The following is an 8,367-nucleotide window of genomic DNA, read 5'->3' as shown; positions in this document are numbered from 1 at the left end:
AATTTCTTTACTTGTATCACTGTTCCATCAAAACAGATTGATTGTGTATATTGATTTACAGTCACAATTTAGGGCCATATTTCTGGCCTTGCTTTTATATTAATGGTACATTTTACCCATAAATGTACCATTTCACTTCATTTATAAACATTTTCCTAGTTGTCTATAGCTTTCCCTTTAAGTTCAGGTGAAGCTCAATTTAGTTAACTTTTACAGTAGTTTTTTTCTTCTTGTTGTTGTTTTCTTTTTATGTCTAGCCTTAAAAGTGTTTTGTTTTCTATCTGAATTTCTACTTTGACTCTTTACATAGCATTTCTCTTCTGATCATTCTGTCCATTGCAGCCACCACGACATTCTTGTCTTAAGTAATGAACGAGATCTAGGATAGTTGAGATGCACTTCTACCTACTGATGAAATTGAAACTAGAATCCTTTTGTTCACAAAGTCAACTCTATCTGACTCCTCAGACATTCTTCATCATGCACAATCCTATACATTAATGGTAATATGTTACATACCTCACTCTCAGCAACAAGACTAAACATGCTACTGAATTTAGGCTAAGGGATTCCTGGGAAGTTGATATGAAAACATTTGAGACCTTCTAGGTCATTATGATTACGGTTCTTCTCTCTAGATGAGATGGAAGGCTATTAGAAAATTTCAGGGAGAGGAGTTATGTCGTAACATTTTAAAAGGATTACTCTTGCCGCATGGGGAATGGTTGTAGGGGAATCATGACATAAGCAAGAAGAGTCTTAATCCTTTCAGGCTGCTCTAACAAAATAGCAGAGACTGGGTCCTGGCTGAGTCACTCAGTTGGTTAGAGCATCACCCCGATACATCAAGGTTTTGGGTTCGATCCCCGGTCAGGGCACATGCAAGAACCAACCAATGAATAAGTGGAACAATAAATTTATATATATATCTCCCTCTCCTTCTCCCTCTCTTTCCCCAAAAGAAATTGGTTTTTTTTTAATAGCATAGACTGGTTATAAACAGAAAAAATGTATTGCTCAGAGTTCTGGAATCTGGAAGTCTAAGTCAGGGTGCCAGCATAGTCAGGTTCCTGTGACTGGTTTAGGGTTGCAGACTGCTTGCTTCTTCTTGTATCCTCACCTGGTGGAAGGGGCTTTGGGACTCTTAGGCTCTCTTTTATAAGAGCATTAATCCCATTTAAGAGGGCTCCACCCTCATCACCTAAGCACCTCACAAAGACCTCACCTCCTAATGGCACCACACTGGGCATCCATTTACATATATAATACCTATCATTCTTACCTTGACATAAATTCTTAAAAATTGAATTATAGTTTCTGTGTGTGATTTAAAGTTTTTGATACATGTCACTAAAGTCCTTACTCAAAATTTTCAACAAATTCATATTTGCCATCTCTTCTATTTTTTTGTCAAATTTCATTAATAGAAAAAAATAGTTGTTATATATTGATTTTATTTTATTTAATCTATATTTATTTTGGTATAAGGCATGAGATTGGGAACTATTAATGTATGCTTTTTTAAATGATTAGTCAATTATCTCAATACCAAATATTTGATTATATTTTCTTCTACTTCAAGTAATACTTCAATAAATTGAGTTACTATATATGTTAGGTTGTGTGTGTTCATATGGTGATGTATTAATTAATAATATAAAATGCGTTTTAAATTTTACCTCAAATGCTCTTCTTCACACAAAAAAATTGGACATATTCTTATAAGAAAAGTCTAATTGGGATATTGAGTGGAATTGTGCTAAATTTATAGATTTACTTGGAATGAATCGACATCCTTGCAATATTGAGTATTCACATCTGTTATCTCTCCATTTATGCAAACTAGTTATATAAAAAGATACTAATTTTCTATAGATTTTTTATACAAGTTCTGTCCATTTTTTAAAGTTTATTACTGCATATTTTATTTTTTATTTTTATTAGGAGTGGGATATTCTCAAAGTATTTTTATTAAATGCAAGATTATTATTGATTTAGATGGATTTATTTTGTTTATACATTTTGTATTTATACATTGGTTTTAAATAGTTTCAGTTGATTCTCTTTGGTGTCCCAATAAATAACCATATCCTAAATAAATAATTGTTGCACACTCTTCGGTCCCCCATTTCTATAGACAACTACCTGGCTCTCTCCACTCTACCAAGCAATCAAAAAGTGTATACTGAAGTGGAGACCAGAGGACATATGTGAAATGTGACCTTAAAGGGTTATCTGATGCATCTCCTCTCAGGGCCAAATGCCTAGCATCTGTGATAAATGATTCTTTCAAGGGAATTATAGAAATTATGCAACTCTCATTTGAAGTATATATTCTTTTTTTTTCTTTTTTTTTTTTAAACATATTTTATTGATTTTTTATAGAGAGGACGGGAGAGAGATAGAGAGTCAGAAACATCGATGAGAGAGAAACATCGATCAGCTGCTTCCTGCACATCTCCTACTGGGGATGTGCCCGCAACCAAGGTACATGCCCTTGACCGGAATCGAACCCGGGACCCTTCAGTCCGCAGGCCGATGCTCTATCCACTGAGCCAAACCGGTTTCGGCGAAGTATATATTCTTTATCATACATCCAACTTTCTGCTAATGGTACTGAGTAGGTTTTTATATTTTTCCTTTAACGGGTAATAAGTTCCTTGAGGACATAAGAAGATATACAGCAAGGTGTATTCATAAGGAAAGAAAAGCAGAGAAATCAGTACCTACTGGTGCCCTGCATATAGTTTAGCATAGTGTCTTGGATGCAGTCAGTTCTGAATAAACTTGAAATAAAAGCCACTTCATAAAGGCCTAGAAAATAATAATTAAAGCTTTGTAAATTGACTTTGACTATGAACTCTGAAATTAAAAGGAACTTTTTCTAACATTATCATCTTCTAGGAGCAAAGGAGAAAAGTCATTATGTGAAAGAATGTCACTGATTAAAAAAAGCAAATAAAAACTCTGCTATCAGTTTAAAGTGACAGCATAATACCCTCACCTCTTGCTCAGTCAACATCTTTAAAAACAAATAACAATGAACAGAGTTTAAAACTGAAAAATTACAACTGATGACCTATAATTGCTGCTCCAACTCTAGAAGTTGTTTTTGTGCATTTGTCCTTCAGTTTTAGGAGAAAAAAAAACCTATTAATTGTTCCCTCTTTAGGCCTGTTTCTCAAAGTGGGGAGGATTAATATCTGTGCTGGGATAATTGGACTTTGAATATGGCCCATAACATATTTAACTCATTTCCTTTTCTTGAAGCAACATAAGCTACCACTGCTTCCATTGTCATAGGAAATGTAAATAAGTGACTAGTCCTTCAATCTAAAAAATAAAATAGCTTGAACTAAAAGACAAGAAGAATAAAGTTAAATATGATCTTCATGTTTTATTGTAGACTAGTCCTTTAGACAATTAATGCTTTAAGATCATAAATTTTATTTTGAAATGTCAATTTAAGACAGGGAAAAATATTCAAGGCAATGATATTGTCCCAATTTAAAGTTCTTGTGAGTCTACTTAAATGGTTATAATAACACATGCTGTAGAAATTTTCTATATTTATTTTAAAATTATGGCTATGTGCATATGTATTATTCTTGGTAGGATGGGCATCTTCATATCTAGGGCATCCCACTGTGATGACTGATTATGTTCCAGCTGGTCTTTCTCTACTTAGGAATGAAATTTTTTACTGGCGTAAATTTAATCAGACAATCTTGTTAAATGTGGCACTGGTCCCAATTCGATGAAAGTTTTGAAAAGGGAAAGTAAAGGAATAAAGACAAAAGCAAAAACCTTTAATATCATGAACTTCTCCAATATGAGTTCTAAAATAAGACGGCCTTTGATTTATATTCTGAATTCATCACTTACTGGCTCTATGATTTTCAAAGTGCTGTGGAACCCTTCTAATTCTTGGTTTTCTGTAAGTTGGAAAATAATATTAATAGCAATATTTTAAGCTTACGATGAGTTTGAAAAAAAGGATACTGTATGCATGCCTTTAGCCAAGTTTCTCACATGGGAAGTGGGCAATAAATATTTCCTTGTATTGTTGCTGTTTTCCAACCCTAACCCTAACTGTAACTTCAACCCAAACCCTATCCCTAAAACTAAAGCTCACCCTCACCCTTATCCTAAACTAAAGCTAACAATAATTGTAATCTAAAAAATATTTTCCAACCAGTGTCAAAGAATGATTTGCAAGCCACCCGTATCAAGATCACTGAGGCACTTACTAAAACACAAATTCTGGGTCTCTCTCAGCACCAACTGTTTCAAGTTCTCTAGGGCTGAAGCTGAGAAATCTGTATATCTCACAAGAACTTTAGGTGATGTTTATATACATTGAAAATTTCAGAACATTCCTTAAATACTTAAATTTCACTTTTTAAAAAGGCTACTTTCTTATCATCTGGCAGTTAAATCAGTCTTCACTCCATCATTTTATCTTATCAGTATGCTCAAAATGAATGCACTCTGCTGGGGTTTGTATTTAAAGTATCCATGCCCTCTCCCACCCAACTTAGCTCAGGACCCTTCAAAACTGCCTCCAGCTTTCTTTGAATCTTCTCTATCTCTTGAGGATTACCAGTTGGATCTTTCTAAAGCTCATTAGATACTCTTGTTTTCTTTTTTTTTTTTTTTAGTTTTTAATCATTCTCTACATAATAATAAATTCTAAGTTCCTGAACATAGAAACCTATGTTCAAAAATAGGCCCCTAACTCTTTCTAGCCTTATCTCCATTCTGTGCCTGACACAGTAAACTCCACTGAAAGAGCAGAATTCACCATTTCAAATAACTAGCTCTGCCCTGCTTCAATGTCCTTCCTTTAGTCAACAAATGACTTTACGTTTCTTCCACGATCCAGTGTGAAGGCCACTTCCTCCCAAGAGCTTTTCCTAATCTCTCCAGCTGGAAGAGATTACCTTCTTAAAGCCCTTAGTCACATTTTGCAACACTTAGATTTTTCTTTTTGTGTTATGACCCTACTAGATTTTTCATTTCCTACAAAATACCATCTCATCTTCGTCCCTTATAGTGCCTGGCATAAAATCTGGACTCAAGATTATTATTTTATAGTAACCCCTACATGAATAAATGATAGTAACATGTAAGTTGCAATAATGGTTTTTAGAGACACTCAACTTATGAACTATTTCTCTTTTGGTCCTTGTAATTGTTCTTGGAATGCAAAGGTGTTCTTACTTCATGGAATGTATTTGGATCTTAGAAACCGTCCCATCCAACATTAGCACTACAGTTGGGCAATCTGAGAATCACAATGACTTGCCCAAATCATACTGTTAAGGATGACATAGGTCCAGAAGTATGCTGGACTAATTCTCTGTCCAAATGATTTATACATTTATTTCATTATGAATTAAGTGTGTTTATTTCTCACATTTGGATAAGCATATTGTATAAACTTATATAACTGTCTTTGTGCTTCAGCTGAAACTATGTTCAGTACTGCTTTGGGCCAGCTGGGCTTACAAACACAGTTGGATTCAGGTTTTCTTCTTGTGTTTTCTTTCTGGGGCCAAACTAATAGGGGCAGCAGCTAACTGGGGAGTTGTTGTTGTTTTTTTCCTCTTGGTATGTCACTGGACCTCAAGAAATAGACTGACTGTCACACTATCATTTCCGCTTACATTCTATTGGCCAAGCCCAATATCAATGCTTCTAATAGGGGACTTCAAAGTCACATGGCGAAGTGCATAAATGTGTAAAAAGAATGTAAAGAATTGAGAACAATGATCTACCTACAATATGTGACTTTGTAATTAGTTTTTATTATGTTTACATTTATATTTGATATTTGAAATATGAACATATGTCAGAATAATTAATTTATAAAGATATCATTATAGAGCCGAAACCGGTTTGGCTCAGTGGATAGAGCGTCGGTCTGCGGACTGAAAGGTCCCAGGTTCGATTCCGGTCAAGGGCATATACCTGGGTTGCGGGCACATCCCCAGTGGGGGGTGTGCAGGAGGCAGCTGATCGATGTTTCTCTCTCATCGATGTTTCTAACTCTCTGTCCCTCTCCCTTCCTCTCTGTAAAAAATCAATAAAATATATTTAAAAAAAAAAGATATCATTATAGATATTTCTTATAACAAGTGCAACTTGTAAGAAAACAAGTATAAATTAACCAATGTAGAATTTTAGTTTCTATATCATCATTATAAAACTGGAAAAATATATATTCAATTTTATCTTCAGATTTAACAAAATGTTTATGAGTGACCTATGCTAATTACTCTTTAATACTCATGTTCTACTAGTGTAAGAAATTACAATGATTTTACCCATGCTAGTAATTTAAATGAGTAAAACTATGTTTAAAAATATTAAATGATTTGGATTTTGTTTTCTATTTGAACCACAAAGAAGAATGAAAATGTATAACATTTAATCTGCTGTAATAAAATTCGTAAGAAAATTGCAGAAGATCTGAACTTTTAACAATATCAATGGTTGACTCTGATGCCTGTTGCCCAAAATCAGTTTCTGAAAAAAGCTCCTTAATTAAAACTTCCTGGAACACATGTATTTAAATTGACTTCCATGTGAAAATGGCATTATTAAGCAGAATATTCAATGTTTATTAATTTACCAAATCTTTGCCTCTCAGTGTTTGCCAGGAACTGTCATAGTCTATGCAAAATGTTATATAAGAACACTGTGTTAGGCTACATTATGCAATCTTATTTCAAAAAGTTCACTACTGCCCTAGCTGGTTTGGTTCAGTGGATAGAGCGACTACTCACCATGATACTTAATAAAATCTATAACTATACATTTAGCTCTACTTATTGTTAATAACACTAGAAGGGTCAAATCCTTAAATTCCTTTCAATCCCCTTATATACAAGATGGAACCATTTTAGGAAGTTCAAACTAAAAAGCAAAATTTAGAGCTTAACTATTTCTTTGTTTTTCTTTCTTTCTTGAAAATGAATATGCAACTAGTAACTGTTGTAAAAAGGTCATATAAGAGCTCAGGTCTGAAAATTCAAAATGAAGAGTATGTTAAAGTGTATTATTGTAGTGATTGAATGATTCCCTCTTGAATGATCTCTGCTGTTTTACACCTGTTTTCACTGGCTATCAAAATTCTTAGCCCACTTTGTGACTTTGTTTTTCTTTTATAAAATACAGCCTAATAACCGCTGGTTCTCTCTCTTTTTCCCAGAAGTCCTGAAGCGGGTGACCCATGAAGTGTGTTATCTGCCTGCAGTTGCCATGGGTGGAGCAGAGGTAAGAGAGATCCCATTGGGAAATGGGCCACCAAAGCTATCCTTATGTCATTCAAGAAGAAACACCAGTAGTCATTTATTCCTGTCTTAACATTTTGATTTTCTGCTGTCTCTATTAGGTGGAGTGGAGAGGTGGGAAGAATGTTCTAATTTAAAATGATTTGCAATGAAAATAAGTTGTTCATATAATTACTCAATGTTTTATTGATTGATTTTAACTAGAGTTCAGGTCTGTATCATACAAGAGCTATGTGCAAATTACTCTGAAACTGTTGTCAACTTTGGTGATATTAGTGCTTTAAAAATCGTTGGCTTTTCTTAGAATTATTCATTCCTATTTACAAGGAAAAGTATTTAAATTTAACATCCTACAGAATGAAGAATGGTACTCCATCAGTTTCCAGGTCCCCTCTGATAATAGGATATTATAGAAATAAAGGATTGTACTTAGTCATTATTTTTATATACCAGTATTCATAATGATGAAAATACAGAGTAAATTGATGACAGTCTTAAGTCTAGAGCATGGGTCAGGATATTTATTGAGATGTTAATTTATGTTTTGTTTTCATTGCTGTGAAAGAATTAGAAAAACAAGAGCTACTTACTTTTGCCATCTCTATCTCATTCCTTTCCTCAGTCCAAAAAGTAGTCAGAATTTGTATTCCTTTTGTTACCTACAGATAAAATCTCTTCCTAGATTTTGTTTTTATAAAAGCCTCCATTTGGGGTGTGAAGAGAGCAGAGTGCCTGAAGAATGGCTCCTCTGTGTAGAACACATCCAACAGCAACTTGGGCTTATTCTTCACAGGTGGCAGGATGCTATGACTTTCCTGTGACATTTCGCCCTATACATACATACATACATACATACATACATACATACATAAATAAATAAATATAAAAGCCTCCATTTATTGAGGGGTTATGCTGGAGGCTGAAGAGAAAGGCAGAGGAGTGCGGGAAGATGCAGGGATGCAGAAGCCTTGAAGTAGAGAGAGGAGATTGTCTTAAGTAGGGAGGGGATGAAGGGCTGGCTGGACCCATAATTAACAGGAATCCATGCCTTAGTCCTCACTGAACCCCC

The 8,367-nt window shown here is 34.4% G+C and overlaps 1 non-coding gene across 1 annotated transcript; it reads left to right on the top strand.

The window, feature by feature from the left end:
* Positions 1–8,007: 8,007 nt before the first annotated feature.
* LOC111825172 lies at positions 8,008–8,136 on the top strand. Its single transcript, XR_002828298.1, has one exon. It is a non-coding gene; the product is annotated as a small nucleolar RNA SNORA11 (small nucleolar RNA).
* Positions 8,137–8,367: the final 231 nt, after the last annotated feature.

Source organism: Myotis lucifugus, unplaced genomic scaffold (genome assembly GCF_000147115.1).
Source record: "Myotis lucifugus unplaced genomic scaffold, Myoluc2.0 scaffold_15, whole genome shotgun sequence".
NCBI lineage: Eukaryota > Metazoa > Chordata > Mammalia > Chiroptera > Vespertilionidae > Myotis > Myotis lucifugus.
This window is presented reverse-complemented; position numbering and strand designations above follow the sequence as displayed.